Genomic DNA, 17,213 nt, shown 5'->3' with positions numbered 1-17,213 from the left:
GGACTGTAGCTGCAATCCTAGAAGTCATGAAATTGACTGAGCAAACCATGTGTGAAAAATCAGCACTTTGTTAAATGTACGTACCGTGACTTTCATCCATGCTGTGTTCGTCACAGATTTACTGTGACATTGTTAGTGTCCTGAAAATTACATCTCACGAGAGCACATTTTTTTTAATCTTCATAGTTTATCTGCGGTCTTAATGTATTTATATTATGTCCCATTTAAAGTGAAAAAAACAAACAAAAATCTAATCATGTCTTATCAGCCCCTCTTCACTATAGGCAAAGTATAATAATATTATAACGTTGTGTTTGGTCATGCTTATTCATCAATTAATTCCATAAAAATCCATTATAATAAAAATGCCATGATTATGAATTATATTGTCTGTGACATGCTGTTTCCATTTGAAATATTAGATCAGAGGTTTACCAGAGGGCTTCCTCTTGCCATCTGGTTCTGCTGTCAACCCATGACTGCTTCCTTCAGTCCTTAAACCTGTAGTACGGCTTTCAGTGACTCGCTAAAGATTTGTCATAAAAAGCATCTGGGGAAAAAAATGCATTTATGTGTTCGTACAAAGCATGTGTTGAAGTAAGATCATGCGCATGCATGTGTTCCTATGGTCACACTAGCCCATGTGTTAAATAGAAACACATGCATAAAATAATGTAACATTGTAACACTCTTCCTCCCCCCTTCCACTGACTGGTTTGTCTTGTCTGTGCAATAGCCGTGTCCTCATAATTTCACATATTGGCTGAATAGTCAAATTTGCTTAGGAAGGTTCCTAACGGAGTGAAATGATCCGGAAGTAGTTAAGTGGCTGCCATGATAAGAGGCGTTTGAATAGTCTAAGTGATAAGGAAAGGTGCTTCATTGCTTCCTTTGTTACCTTCTTTAGCATAGGATACACTGGACCAGCCTTTACGAAAGGAAAGGCGATAATGCCGTCCCACAAGTCCTTGCGGCAGCAAAATTTAAAGCGAAGCATCACCATTTCGCCATTTATAATCAATATAAGGTAGTAGCGCTGTTATCATGTACGGACCGTGCGTGCATTTTATTTTCAGTGAGACAATGCAACACATCTAATAGGCCTAATAATGATAATGTAATGTATGGCACTGTTTAAATGGTTTAACAAATCGGTTAATGTGAGAACTTTACTCTCCTCTCCAACGCGTGTGACAGTGCAATCCCCCGCACTGTGCAGGGAACAGGGATTGGACCAAATGCAGTCAGTTGAGGAGGCAGCAGGGTGATTTCAGTGATTTATTGGAAATAGCTTACAGGCAGAGTGTCCAAATGGCAGCAGGTCCGGCAGGCAGATAAAGGCAGACAGAAAACAGCATTGCAACTATGATGACGACCTGACAGAGGAACAACAGCTCTGGGCTGGTGTATGTGGAGCTGGATCTAATCAAAGGGAATGGGAAGCAGGTGGGTGATTGGGTGATGCAGGTGACGAGGTGGGTGGGGAAGGCCAGGCAGAACAGATGAGGGAGGTGGGAATGGACCTTTTTCACAGCAGACATTTTGACTTGTCATAGTAGGAAAAGCACAGCTGAAATTGATAACCTTAACGATGGCTCAATTCCATCAAGTGTCCCAGTAAGTTATTTCAGCGAGTCAGCATGCACAATACCAGGGCCTCTCCTATGTGGAATGCAGCCATAATTAATGGTTTTGAATACACCTGTGCTTTTCCTACTATGACATTTCAACATGTCTGCCATGAAAAAGGTCTATAGGGCCACGTTCAGCCCCGACAAAACAAACCGTTTATGCCATTTTATTACCACGAGTTTGCATACATGTTGCTACAGATTGGGTTTTACTTTGACACAGCCACTAAACGAGAGACAAATTCACCAAATGAGAAACAACATACTTCAAAGCCTGTTGCACACCATTGCACACCGTTCCGAAAACCCCCAGAAACCGTAGCAAAACGATGCACACCGTTTTGAGACTGAACGTGCCACTGGTGCGTAGATGGGTGCGGGTGTGTCAGGTGATTGGGAAAGGAGGGAAAGTCCGGGGGCATCTGGTGGATGGATGGAAAATGACAACTTGGAAATAGTATTACACTTATGAGGAAGTGAATGTAGCTGAAGAGGGGAACAAAGGCAGAATGTGACAGTATGTGATATAAAAATAAGATAACATTTACATTTTATACTTTGAGAAGCTCCCTGGCTGCTCTCACATGTTCCATTTTCTCCAGTTCACACTTCATAGTGCAACTTCAGATTTTATAGCCTGAGCACATTTAAAATGCAGGCCTCAGTTGTGTAGTATTACGTCTTGCAGCAGGAATCTGTATGTTAACACAGTGTTGATGGGACCTTTGTTAAGATCGGAACTTCTTTGGGATCCTCACAGATGGCTGTGGATGGTACAAGACAAGTGTTGTTAACAGGGGTGAGAACTAAATTTATTGTATGGAACAAGGCTTTGGGATTGTGGTGATTTTTGGAGATAATGTTGGCGAAATATTTGGCCCTTGCTGCTTTGACCGATAACTGATAATTAGCCAGACAGCCTTTCAACATCTCAAAAAAACACCTGTAGCCTGTCCTTTTTCCATTTTCTCTCTGCTTTTCGACATAGTCGTCTAAGAGCACGAGTGTCACTATTCAGCCAAGGCTGAGATTTGGCTCCTGATAGTCAGAGGGGCAATGGAGTCCAAAATATTTCCACAGATAGAATTAAACTCTGTGATTAATAGGTCTGTATTCAGCTGATGAGGTGGGGTTTTAGAACTGTTAAGTGAAAAGGAGGCTCTGAAGGCATCTGAGAAATAACTTGGAGTGGATGTATTTATAGATCGGCAGGTAGTGAGCAGGAGTTTGATGATTGGCGATGATTTGAAACAAGGTCGAGAACCTGATACATTGATGGTCTGAGACACCCAAATCCTCCACATCCAGAGAATCAATGAACAGACCAAGCGTAAAAACTAAATCCAAAGTATGACCACGGTTGTGAGTAGGGCAGGTAACATGCTGAGTAAAGTTAAAAAAGTCCATAGTTCCGAGAAATTCAGCACTGGCATTGGATGGAATGTCCACGTGAATATTGAAGTCCCCAGAGATTAAAATCTTATCATAGCCTAAAACCACCGAAGATAAAAATTACGAAAATTCAGTTAAAAATAGAGAATTCTGTTTGGGAGGGCCGTAGACAGTTACACAAAGGACAGGCTTTATACCACCTGTTTTAAACATAAAAACCTCAAAACTGGTATAAGCATTTGTACCAACATGAGTGCACCGGTGGCATTTTTTTTAAATAACCGCAATACCTCCTCCACGGCCACTAAGCCTGGGTGAGCTAAAGAAGTAGTAGTCGTCAAACATTGTCCTGAGGTGATGTCAGAGAAGGAGAAAGGCTATTACAAGAATAAAGTCACTATATTTCAGAAAATAATGTATAGGCTAGCTGCACCATAGTCTGCTGTGCATTACATGATTGCTCTGCTGATACGTAGATCATAGACCTTCTGACAGACACAGAGCCCCGCTTGGGTGTTTGAATGAGACAAATAGTTTAGCTAGGGAAGTGGTTGAACGCTGCTCTACATCGGAGGTGGAAACCCGAAACTACTGCAGAAATACACGGAGCACAAATGCAACACATCTGCCACAGCATGTCCACAGCATGGATGTATTAAGAGAACGGTCCACAGCTGAGCGCGTCCATAAACCTGAGGCTGCCCTGCACTTTACAGAGAGAGTGGACACTAAGCGACGCACAGGTCTGCTTCAGAGCTCCATGTGTTTGAGTCTGAACCGTAGACTGGAAACGTCACGTCAAGGGAACTTCAAACTAAATCATTAGTATTGCTCACAGCTTTCACAGCTTTCCTCACGTAGAGACGGTTGCTAGGTGATAGCAACAAATACAGCATGGTCGGACCCCACACGTAGCTGCCTGTTCTATTCGCCTCAGAAAAATAAACTGGACAAAGTTACATTCGGGGCTACACTCAAAACATTCGGGGCTGAAGACCCGGCAAAATCGGCTCACGCCGCTCCTGGTGTAAACCGGGACATTTTAGCGTCCCGACAGGCTTTTGTTGGGACTCGGTACAAGCAATTCAAAATCGGGACTGTCCCGGTCAAATTGGGACTGTCCCGGGACGTCTGGTCACCCTATGTTTAGTGAAAGTCTCATTCCCAGCTTTCAAGTCATTTGGTCAAACCAGATTGTATGTAGTTTTCTGAGTTACTTAAAATGCTTTTAGCTAATTTGCCTCCATACTCTAATTAAGTTTATCCCAGAAATTAGAAGGCCAGAGGTTGATGGAGTGAGTGATGGACTGGACAAAAGATAATGACAATCCTCCTGCTTTCCTTTTCCACTGTGTCACCATATTCTCTTTCCTCCGCTCCACCACCACCACTTCACTCCCTCCAACAGTGACCGTGGGCTGTTTATCGACTGGCTTCTTCTTCCTGTTTGTGGTACTAAGAGGCTGAAATTAGATCTGCATCGCAGAGGATTTGAGATAAATTGGGCAGCGGATCGGTCCTAACGCAATTTTCACTTGGTTTCGGATGGGGAAGAGGAGGATAGTTCATCACGAAGCAGCAGACAGGATAACACCAGATTAACACGGAAAAGGATGGGTTGAATGTGGGTCTGTTGGGTCTAGGTTGTGCTGCAATTAATGAGTTTTATAAAACAGGAAATATATATTGTGAGTGTGTGTGCACAGGAGTTGCAGGAATTTGACATTATTGATAGCTATACTGTATTTGTAGCTGATTGTGATAAAATATTCCCACTATGGTCAGTGATAGTCTAACTTTGGCCCATACTGCATGCTATCCTCCACTGTGGCTCCCTCGGGTTGGCCCAAATGGCTCTGGTACACAGGGGTAATCGGCCGCTCCCATTACAACTCCCGGGGGAGGGGGGTTTGCTCCTTAGCTTCATTGTATGGTTAGGAGTCAGGGTGTTGATCCCACTCTTTTCACTATCCCACTTTGATCTGACTCCAATCCCTGACAGCCGATACTGTAGCTGAACCGGACACTCGGCGCTGCCTCTGAACAAATCAGGAATGGGAAGAGGAGAATGGGATTGAGACGAGCAGGGCTGAATGCCAGAGAATCTGTTGTTTTATGTGCCAGACAGACATGATGACCCTCTTGGTTTAACTCAGCCCAAGAGGTCACGGCCCACCATAAAGAGGAGGGAATGCCCTGAGGGTAAACGGTGTCTCTTGATGTTTTTGTCACTTACATCTGTTCACATGGATGCCTAAAATATAATTTAGACATGATGGTGATATGGGATTGTGTATCAGCATCTATATAAGGATCCTGTTCTTCAAGGTGTGTAAATATTGTGGATGATGTACAGACAACACCTTGCCCTGGAGATTTTCAAAATCCAATGAAATGAAATGAATCCAATAGATTGATCAGAAAATAGTAGCTAGGGGTCTAGCCGGGGTCTCGTAAAATCTTTGTCTCCATCCATGTCAGACACAATATCAGGACGGGGTTAGTGTTGACCCAGGTGTCCAAACAGCACTAACAAAAAACTTAAATTTCAGACAGAAAAGAGTCTCCACAAACCATGTAAAAATTAAAGATTGTGCAGAACTGCTTTCTCACTCAGCGACTGGTGTGCTGCTCAGCTTCACTGCTGGCCAGAAGATGTATACTAGTACTAGTATGGCTGTGATATAGTTTCAGCGTTTGTATTTTTTGTGTTTTGAACATTGTTCTCGTGACAAATTTTATGAGTGGATTTGAGACTAAAATGTCAGTCATGGGAGGTTGGGAGCCATGCAAGTCTGTGATATGTAGTGCAGTAAATAATCCTGGATCAGGGCTTGTCTCACACTGCAATCTACTATTTTTGATTGATGACCAAAGATGATTATCAACTTTGTTCTGGGACAGCCCAACATTCAGTGTACAGGGGTCTTAAGTTTGTCCGTGGGTTAAGTCTACTATATTTGCTGCTCTATGTATAAGCGTACCAAGGAAGTTCAAAACATGTCAGAAGATGACATAAAAGAAAGAGTCTAACTTTCTCATACCTTTGACCCTGATCTTACAGTTCTGACAGTTGTATTTTTCCTGAAGGGACGTTTCAGACTGAGTCTGAAGGCTGAATGGCCAGCCCTCCACAGGTGCTACAGATGGGCCCCACCAGCATTAGCTGCTATTGGCTGAATGGTATAGAGCCATCAGAAACCTGAGCCTTCCTGAATTAAATTGATAGAAAAGCCATTTAAACAGTGGCTGCACAAAGATCCCTTGGGATACACAGGGGCGTTCAAAGACATTTGATGTTGTGTGTTTCTCTGTGTATATGCTTAACCAAGCTTATCAAGCTTTACTGAGGTGTTTTTGGTTCCACTTATGTTTTCTTAGAAATACTCCCACTCTCAATTCTCAAGATCACCAGTGCAGTTTGCATACATCACAAACAGACAAGCTGCAACACATTCTGCCTCAGGTCAGCACTAGAACTGATGTTGTCCGATTGGGCCTCTTGTCTGTCATCACATACCATGAACATACTTGAACAATACAGTGAAAAGAACCTAGAAATTTGCATTTGTGGAATTCTCCACAATGTCATATTATGGACTTTCTAATTAGATACTTAAGTATTTTCACATTTCATTGCAAGTAATGTTAACTGAAGGGTGGCATGTTCCTCAGAGGCTCCTTTAAAACCCATTTGGTAAAAACAAATTGCTCTATCATTTCTGCATCATTTGCATATAAGCGGTAGACCAGAAGAGTGATATTAAACCTTTCACAAAAGATTTTGGCGTTTCTAGCACAATGGTTTCTTTATTCACGGGATGCTTTTGGAAAAACTCTTGCTTAACACGGTATCGGTATCTTCATTACATAAAACACACTGATGAAGTACCAAAACCCACAGGCTCTTTCTCTTTCTTGGATGTCGAGATAGATGTGGGAAAGGTCCATGTCATACTAGAGAGCTGTATTATCTTTTGGAGTACAATAATCTGTGTCCTCTTCCACATCCACAGTGCAACATTACATCACTCCTTTATTTAGAGGCCATATCAATGTGACATCATGATCATCACTCTATACCTGCTTTCACCACAGAGACGGTTGGCTGGGATTGAAACTAAAGCCTTTGTATTATATGAGATGCAGAACATTGATACTTGTCCTTGGTTGTTCTGAAGGCTAATCAGATTGCATGAGGCAGAATATGGAGACAGAGTTCCAGTTTCCTGTATGCTCTGTCCAGATAATAGATATAGTGGACATCTCACAAATAACCCATGTCTCGAAGAGATCATCCTGTTGGTTAGCATGTTTTAGCCTAAATTGGATTATCAGCAGGGCCCAGATTACCCCCAGGTACAATTTGTGGCATTGCATTTAAAACAATAGTTAGACATTTTGCGATATGCGCTAATTTGCTTTCTCTGTAAGAGTTAGGAGAGAAGACTGATACCTTTCTCATGTCGGTAAATACAGTAAATATGAACCACCAGCAGCCGTTTAGCTTAGCACAAAGACTTCAAAAACAGGGAAACAGCTAGTGTGGCTCTGTTTTAAACACCTCTAAAGATTACTTACACCTTATATCTTGTCTGTTTAAAAACAACACATTAACACATTATGGTTTTACGGGGGACTTGTAATGTAATGTAACTTTCAATGAACCAAGTGGCAATTGCAGGATATGGCACATTGCATTTCCCGTAATTTCCAAAGATTTACTTCAGTCAGTTGCTTAAAAGACATCTTCATTAGTCAACCTCAGTAACCACGAGTGTAAAGAGACCTTCTTGTTTCACCTTTATGATAGAACCAACAAGTGTTACTGGCCAATCCTGCCCCTGCACAGAAAACTTTCTTTAGTAACCTGTGCCTGTGCAGCTGGTGTGTGTTAGAAATGCCAGCACTCAGCCGTAGCCTCAGTAGAGTGCATGCTGTTAACAGTGGTTAAGTTACTGTCTAAAGAAGCTCGTGGGGTAGCATAATGGTTATCAAAAGGTTGTGTGCTGTGTTTGCTGCCACAGAAGAGAAAAAAATATATAGATGTTCATGTAAAGTTACAACAGCATCTCTTTACTATTCTTCTCCGCAGAGTTGGCCAAAACTGTAAAAAGCTGTTTACCAACTACGAGCCAGAACCAGAGGCCTCCCAACTACGCTTTGAAGCCACATATCTGCAAAGGTAACATGCAAGAATGTAGTGTAGCAATAGCACAAGTAGAGGGGAGTCATAAAGCCAGTAAAGTGACTCAGTAATGTCAGTTACACAGTAGTTTCAAGTTATCTAAAGTTTGCTCACGTTAGACACATAAGCTACTGGTCGTACTGGACCAAGTACTGTAGGGTTTTAGCAGCAAAACTGAGGGCATTACTTGAACAAGGATGCATTTTATAAATCACATTATGTTTAATTTGTAAGATAAAAGTTATGTTCATATTATCTACCTCATAGATGCATTCATTTCTACATTATTGCATTTTGCTAATATTCTCAGCATGTGCTAATAACTACCCCTCCATGATATAATGGGATTTTCTAATAACATCCTTGGAACATAAACAGTGTTTAAATATAAAGCATTTAATGTTAAGTGCTTACAAGGTTTCAAAGCTTCTTTGACAGGCGTTGGAAATATGCAGCTGGCTCAGAGTATCTGTGTCATTCAAGCAGTGTGTTTGTACCTCTAGGTGCAGATCAGGCTTTGGAGGTATCTTGGTTGTCTTGTTGCAATTGTAATCCGTGCTGTAGATCTTTTTTTTCTGTTATGACACAAAGTCTCTCTGTTGGTTCAGTGACTTACTTGTCAGGACAGGCTGACAAAAGAATCAAAGGGAGGAAGCATTTACAACATTTTCACATGAATCTGTGATGAAGCAAGTCAAAATTCTATGTCTATGGTTGACGTCTTGTTGTTGTAATGACGACGAAATAGATTTTCTCTTTCAAAACACTGTCCTGGGTATGAATTCTGTTGTAAACACGAGACAAGAAACTATGTGTCTGTTCTCAATAGTGCCTGAATATTTTCTAATGGCACAGCTGACATGTGTGTGCCAGGCACCTGGTAAACAGACAGGACACACAAATAGAGGGGAAACAGAGGAATATGTGTGATTTTACATAAAATCCAATTAAACCAGTAATGTTTTAATAACATTTCCCCCTTGAACCAGCCCATGACAAACAAATCCGCAAAGCCACTGGCTGGAATGCCTTACCAATTATGAGCTTCTGAAAGACACAGTATGAATTGTGTAAAACTTTCCTTTTTTTGTCACTTTATACTACACACATTAAAGCTTCATCGTCGCTGAAAATGGAATGATTGTGGACAATAAAAGCTGTTACTCTCCAAAGCACATTCCCAGCGTTAAGCTTTAATCCATGCTTCAAGGCTGCAGACATTTTATAACCCCTCAGTCAACAAAGATGTTGTTTCTTAGGAATGATGTTAACTGTTGGAATAATATGACACTGTATTTGATTATGTACATTTTATGACTTTTTTTTTACTACATTTTCTTGAGGCCATAGTAAGGGGTGTTCTGTCTTATTTACATCATATGGCAGTAAAATAAGGACTGTAATTGAGAGGTGATTGATAAGGTAAAATGCAGAGAATAGAGTTCAGAGAAAAGAGAAGGGTTTTCCAGGGAGAAGTAAGAGAGAGGACATGCACCATCTTTAAAGAGGAGAGAGGAAAGGACAGGAGGGGGAGGAATTGAATAACAGGCCGATGTGGAAGGAGGTGAAAAATGGCTCTATTATAGGCCTAATAGAATTTCCCTTGGCCCAGAGGGACACAGAATGGACTCTCCCTCCTTCCCACTTTGCCTCTCTATCCCCTCATCCCTCCATTTGCCGGGCCGGAGATATAATTTCATCACTCTTCACTTAATTGTGTGTGTTGCTGGCAGAAGCTCACTATCTGTTCCAGCAAACAGAGGCAGGTGGGAGAGGAGGAAGAAGAGCAGAATAATAGAACAGAGTGGGCAACCACATCACTTCATTTTTATAGATGGACAGCGTGTAAAAGCGATGGGTTGGGTGGTCCCCTCTGAGTAGCCAAGTGTAAACACAGCTAGAACACTGAGCGGGATCTCGGTGTGTTATACAAAATACAGCACTAGATGGATTTACAGTAACATGCTGTCCATAACACAATCCATGTAGACATAAGATAATTATTGCCTTTGTTTATATATGATTGCTTTTCCTAGTCAAGAAAAAGTTAAACAAAAAGAGTATCTATTACAGTGTATTGATGAAGAGTGGTTAAAAAGATGATTTGAAAGTTGATAAATGTATCTTTCCGTCAGAATTTGCATTCATCGAAATGCATTACATTTAATTAGTCCTTTTCTTGAACATGATACAGATGCTACCGATTCTACATAGGGATAAGGCAATAACCAAATATATAAATGTTTTGTCAGCAGATAGAGACAACAGAAGTGACAGCACATTACATTACATGTCATTTAGCTGACGCTTTTTTGAATTAATTTGTTGTATTAGCAAAATGTCATTTAAAACCAGATTATACAAAACAGAATACAAATTGAAACTGACCCTTAAATTCACGCCTAAGAAAGAAAAGAAAGCTGCTTCACCTCTGTTACCTTGTCAGATGCCGACCTCTGACTTGAGAGGAGATCAGTCACTTACTTATTCCCTACTGTCCCACACCATTTTGCTACTTTCAAAGGCTGCACAGTTGTATTTGATCTCCTGTTAAAGTCCTCTGTGACCAAAGAAAACACGTGTGGCAACGTCTGGAATGATCTGCAGACTTGCTACAGTCAGCCATACATCATCATGAGTGTCTACTAAGATCCTCAGAGAGATGCTTTTCACTTGGTCTTAAAAAAGAAGATGCTTCAGACCTTTGACCTCATCTCATGATTGCCTTTTTTAAAGAATACTGTGCTAACTTGTATAAAGGAAAAAAGACATGGAGGTTAGAAGAAATAACTAACAAGGAGTTCTTAAATCTGCTTCACAGGCAAATACGGTATGCTGCTTCTGACTCTTTAGCTGACAGTCAGCATTTATTTTCATTTCTGGATCTGCAGAAATACTTATCTTGAACGGTCAAGGAAATTATCAACATTTTGGGGAAATACGATTTCTGGTAGAGAGTTGGATAAGCAGATTAATACCAGACTGTCAAGGTTGTCATTGTTGCCATTGGGACCTCAAGAAAGTCTCTGCAAGGTTTTTTAATGGCTCACATAAGTAAATAGAAATACATTTCTACATATAAGGCATCAATCTTTTTAAGAAATAGTCATGCACATAACCCCCCGTAAAACCATAATGTGTTCTTTTTACACTTCAGGTTTTGTATGGATTGAACAAACAAGATATAACTAGTGAGCTCTAGAGGTTCCAGTCTTTGTGCTAAGCTAACTAGTTGCTGGCTGTGGTTTCATATTCACTTTACAGCCAGGAGAGTGGTATTCATCTAACTCTTAGCAAGAAAGCAAAAAATTCAATTTCATTGCTTTAAACATGGATCTAAATCGATAATTCCTAGTTGATGATGGTAGGCTGGATATGAACCTTCTGAAGTTATTATGTGTTACTTGTGTGAGACCTGTGGAAAACTGTTTTTCATGGCAAAGGTTTCACCAACTCACATTTCTAGACAGACCTAAGGGAGTCCTTTTTCCATATTCTCACTTTATCAGTGATTCCATCCATCCATCTTCGTCCGCTTATCCGGGGTTGGGTTGCGGGGGCAGCAGCTCCAGCAGGGGACCCCAAACTTCCCTTTCCCGAGCCACATTAACCAGCTCCGACTGGTGGATCCTGAGGCGTTCCCAGGCCAGGTTGGAGATATAATCCCTCCACCTAGTCCTGGGTCTTCCCCGAGGCCTCCTCCCAGCTGGATGTGCCTGGAATACCTTCCTAGGGAGGCACCCAGGGGGCATCCTTACCAGATGCCCGAACCACCTCAACTGGCTCCTTTCGACGCAAAGGAGTAGCGGCTCTAGTCCGAGCTCCTCACGGATGATTGAGCTTCTCACCCTATCTCTAAGGGAGACGCCAGCCACCCTCCAGAGGAAACCCATTTCGGCCGCTTGTACCCTGGATCTCATTCTTTCGGTCATGACCCAGCCTTCATGACCATAGGTGAGGGTAGGAACGAAAATTGACCTGTAGATCGAGAGCTTTGCCTTCTGGCTCAGCTCTCTTTTCGTCACAACAGTGCGATAAATTGAATATAATACCGCACCCGCTGCGCCGATTCTCCGATCAATCTCCCCAGCCCACCGAGCTGCAACCCCTCCCCACCTCGACTACGCCTCGATATCCTGTCCATAAATATTACAAACAGGATTGGTGACAAAGCGCAGCCCTGGCAGAGGCCAACCCTCACCTGAAACGAGTCCGACTGACTGCCGAGAACCCGGACACAGCTCTCACTATGGTCATACAGAAATTGGATGGCCCTGAGAAGGGACCCCCTCACCCCATACTCCTGCAGCACCTCCCACAGTATATCCCGGGGGACCCGGTCATACACCTTCTCCAGATCCACAAAACACATGTAGATTTGTTGGGCATACTCCCAGGCTCCCTCCAGGATACTTGCGAGAGTGAAGAGCTGGTCCGTTGTTCCACGACAAGGACGGAATCTGCATTGTTGCTCTTCAACCCAAGGTTCGACTATCGGCCGAACCCTCCTTTCCAGCACCTTGGGGAGGCTGAGACGTGTGATACCCCTGTAACTGGCACACACCCTCTGGTCCCCCTTTTTGAACAGGGGAACCACCACCCCAGTCTGCCACTCCTTAGGTACAGTCCCAAACATCCACGCAATGTTGAAGAAGCGTGTCAACCAAGACAGCCCCTCCACACCCAGAGCTTTCAGCATTTCTGGACGGATCTCATCAATCCCAGGGGCTTTGCCACTGTGGAGTTGTTTGACTACCTCAGTGACTTCCACCAGGGAAATTGACGACAATCCCCCATCATCCTCCAGCTCTGCCTCTGACATAGAGGGCATATTAGTTGGATTTAGGAGTTCCTCAAAGTGCTCCTTCCACTGCCCTATTACCTCCACAGTTGAGGTCAACAGTGTCCCATCCTTACTGTACACCGCTTGGATGGTTCCCCGCTTCCCCCTCCTGAGGTTTCCAGAAGCACCTTGGTGCCGACCGAAAGTCCTTCTCCATGTCTTCTCTGAACTTCTCCCACACCCGCTTTCACGACAGAGGCTGCAGCACTTTTGTAGATCTGATTTGTAGAGTAAATAAAAATTTGTGATATACTTTTTTTTTTTCTCCTTGCTTTTCTCATTCATTCTTTTCATAGTCTTCACAGAATAAAGGGCAACATTTAAGCTGTATTCCTGTATGGTGCTGTATGGTGGCTGAATGTTTTTGGCATTACCTATGTTGTTGCAAAATCGAGGTAGCCCTCAGATCCATCGTTTCAGTATGAATCACATTTGAAGTAATCACTTAAGAGGAACTTCAGTAGGTTTTCATCATTACAGAATGTAAATCAGCATGTCGAAGTGTTCAAGATGATGTAAAGATTAATAATACAAACCCACTGATTATAAGCGGTGCGCCTCTACAGACTCGGTGAAGACAGCTTTTCTTCACTCGGTTCAACATGAAGCCAACACTCAACTGGTCACCCAAACTCAACGTGGCCTATCCTCTTTCACCACCACGTCACTCCTGCACACATGGTTCCCTTCACACATCGAACATTCCTCGCTAACGACTCACTGGAGGTTAGCAGCAGTTAGCTGGGGAATGTGTTTTCCATTTGAATCACGGTTCACTTAGAAACTGATCCTGGGTACTGGGACTGGGTCAGAACCTGTTGATGATATTTCTGATCTGAATAAGCAGAAACCACTCAGGGTGCAGTGAGCAAGATGGCAGGGTAAAGATTGATGATAACGTATCTATCTATCTATCTATCTATCTATCTATCTATCTATCTATCTATCTATCTATCTATCTATCAGCAAGCAAACATGTAGCAAATACAGTTATCTGCACAATGCACAAATAAATCACCTGGCTATTAGCATACAGCTTTTCAATGAAAGTTATTATTTTGTTGTGTTTATTATTTTAAACTGTTCTTTATCTGTTCCCTACATCTTCTTGTCCAGCTGTAACATGTCAATTTCCACTCTGGGGATCAATAAAGTCTTGTCCTATTTTATGTTAAAATGTGTAAATATCTATTATAATTCTTTCCAGCACATACAGTGTATGAATTCAAACCAAACAAAGTATTTACCTTTCGACCATAAAGTATACTAATTCATCACAATGTTTCCACACTTGTAATATTACCACTGACTTAAGCCCACAGTGACATAAAAATATAAAGCCAGCGGGAACCACTGTGCCAGCATGTGTCACATCACGCACCATTACCTTGCCGTATCACTCACCAGAGTAAGTCTAATTGCGTTGACAGGCTGTTGGTTTCTATTATTATAGTATTGTGTTGCTGTTGTAATGCCATAATTCATGCAGTCAGTTTGATGAAGCTAAAGAGGAACTAGTCCAACCTATTTAGCCCCCTTTTCAGTCCCCCATCCTCTTTCTTCCCTCCTTGGGCTGCAACTGTTAAAGCTTCCAGTAATCAGTCTGTCTCATTTGGCTTGGATTACATGTCAGAAGGACTTCAGTGGCTTTTGAGGAAAATGCACAGACCTCCATCCTGAGGGCAAAATACAAAAGAATCCAGAGCATAACGATGGAGCCTCAAAGTTCACAATATTAAATAAATGAATAAGTAATTATGAAATAAATGTATCAAATCAATAAATTGTGTAACACATATGAACCAATAAATTCCCTAACACCTCGTTTTATTTATCTTAACAAGGCTACGGTACACATACTATGGTACCTAGCTAGACAGCTAACTAGCAAATGTTTTCATGTTGGTATGGATTATTATTACCCATTATCAATGTACAGTAAAAAGCCAGTGTTAGCAGCAGCAGCAGCTAGTTAATTATTGCTTACCTGCTTTTCCCTTTCATTTGGAGTAATAATTAAAGCTCACAACCCAGTTTAGCCAATCCTTCCAGAAAAAAATTAAGTTTTTTTTGTGATTGTTGTGGGCAAAAATCCTTGATTATGCGGCACGTTTTCTTAAAAAATGCGATGGAATATGCAGGATATTTATGTAATTTTATGTGATGAAATTGCGGGAACTTGCAAAAACTGCGGTTTGATGAAAAAGAGAAAAAAAGTGATTCCCCAACACCCTGCTTTTTGATGATGTTCACATTGCGTAATTACGTCACTTCATAACGTTCCCATGGCAACAGGGGAAAATGGCTGCTCTTGTGTGAAGTAAACGCAACATTATTCAACTTTCTGCTAAGATATATATGACTTTTTTGCAATGAAAATGCGGGGATTATGAAATCATGCAAGCCCCGCATATTTTGCACAGGAATCGTCAATTTATGCGGCGAAAGTGTGGCGTATTTGAAAAAATGCAGCCCCCGCATAAATATGCGGACTTTGGCTGATTATGCATTGAATTATGCGATCGCATAATCACGTTTTTCTGGAGGGACTGTTAGCTGGTGTGGATTGCGCTCATATGTTACTGCAGGTAAATGCATGCTTATGTTTGTGTGTGCATTGGTGGATCAATACAGGGTATAAGTGGATTTAAGAGCTTTATTATTGTTTTTTTCTGCTTGTCTGATGTAGGAATTTGGATCGCAAATTCACATTAAGTATAGTACATTATATGTATTGGTAGGCTATACAAGGAACATACAGTATTTCTCAGATGTCTACAATTCAGTACTGGTGGACCATGAGCCACATTACCCACACACACACACACACACACACACACACACACACACACACACACACACACACACACACACACACACACACAACCACCACCACCACCACCACCCTCAAACCCCCATCTGCATGGCTACTTTGTTTCGCTCAAGTGCAATATGACATGTTCACCTTCAGTTGGTTTTTCTGTACATGCATGTCTGCTCACTGTTACTAAATTCAATCTCTTATATCTATCAAACTAAATACTGTCTGAGAAAAAGCCTCCATCTTCAGTCACAGTCACCACTCTGAAGATAGTGTTGACTAAGTTATAGTACAATGAAAAAAGGGCTTTCAGGGAATGTCATTCTGTGGTAATGGCTAATATTGAAAACATATGTCACATTTCCTTAATCCTGTTAATTGCTATTTTACCAGAGTAATTTACATTTTGTATAACTTTTCAATTAGTCTGTCTGTCTGATAAAGACATGGCTTTGGCCAGCAACAAGTTAGCTTAGCTTAACATAACGAGTGGAAACCAGGCGAATAGCTAGCCTGGCTCTGTCCAAAGGAAACATAAACTGCCTACCAGCTCTGGACTATTTATGCTATTGGACTAAGCCAGGCTATCATAAATAGTCTGGTATGTAACACCCTGTAAACCACAACTTGTTGTTCTTACACTTACAGATTAAACACACATGCTATAACATGCTAATTAGCTAGCTTTAAATGTACTATGTACTGTGTATTTTGTTACCTTTGGACAAAGCCAGGCTAACTGTTTCTCCTGTTTCCAGTCTGTATGCTAAAATAAGCTAACCGGCTCCTTGCTGTAGCCTTATATTAAATGTACACATAAGTGATATTGCTCTCTTCATCGAACTCTCTGCAAGAAAGTTATTAAGCGTATTTCCAAAAATGTCATACTGCAAAATGATTGACTTACTGTAGAGGGCACTCACATCATAGTGTATTATATTGTTATATAGTTGAGTTTGGTGGTAGGGGGTGTTTTTCCTAATGGACAATTTGAGCCTTTCCATTTCTGACTAGCCTTATAAGTATATTACATTTGTGTCTAATCTTAATGACGCACTGCATTAATACAACTGATAGTAAATCATTTGTTAATTGTAACTCACAAAGGCACCTACCTCTACCCTGGAAATCCAGAGTTCTCGCGAGAGCACAGTTTGAATTTGCTCAGCGAGTCACTCTGGCATTCAGTAATGATGCTCATTAACTATGCCCTTGTAGCCGAGCTGCACCAATCACATCGGTGTATCTGATATAGGCGGGCCAGAGCTAAACAGATGACAACAGTTTAACCCACCAGTTAGCTCCGCTGGTAGCTAAGCGTATGGGGCTCTGGATACG

This window comes from Perca flavescens, chromosome 21, assembly GCF_004354835.1.
Source record: "Perca flavescens isolate YP-PL-M2 chromosome 21, PFLA_1.0, whole genome shotgun sequence".
Classification (NCBI taxonomy): domain Eukaryota; kingdom Metazoa; phylum Chordata; class Actinopteri; order Perciformes; family Percidae; genus Perca; species Perca flavescens.
The sequence above is the reverse complement of the archived record's forward strand: the minus strand, read 5'-3'. Positions refer to the sequence as shown.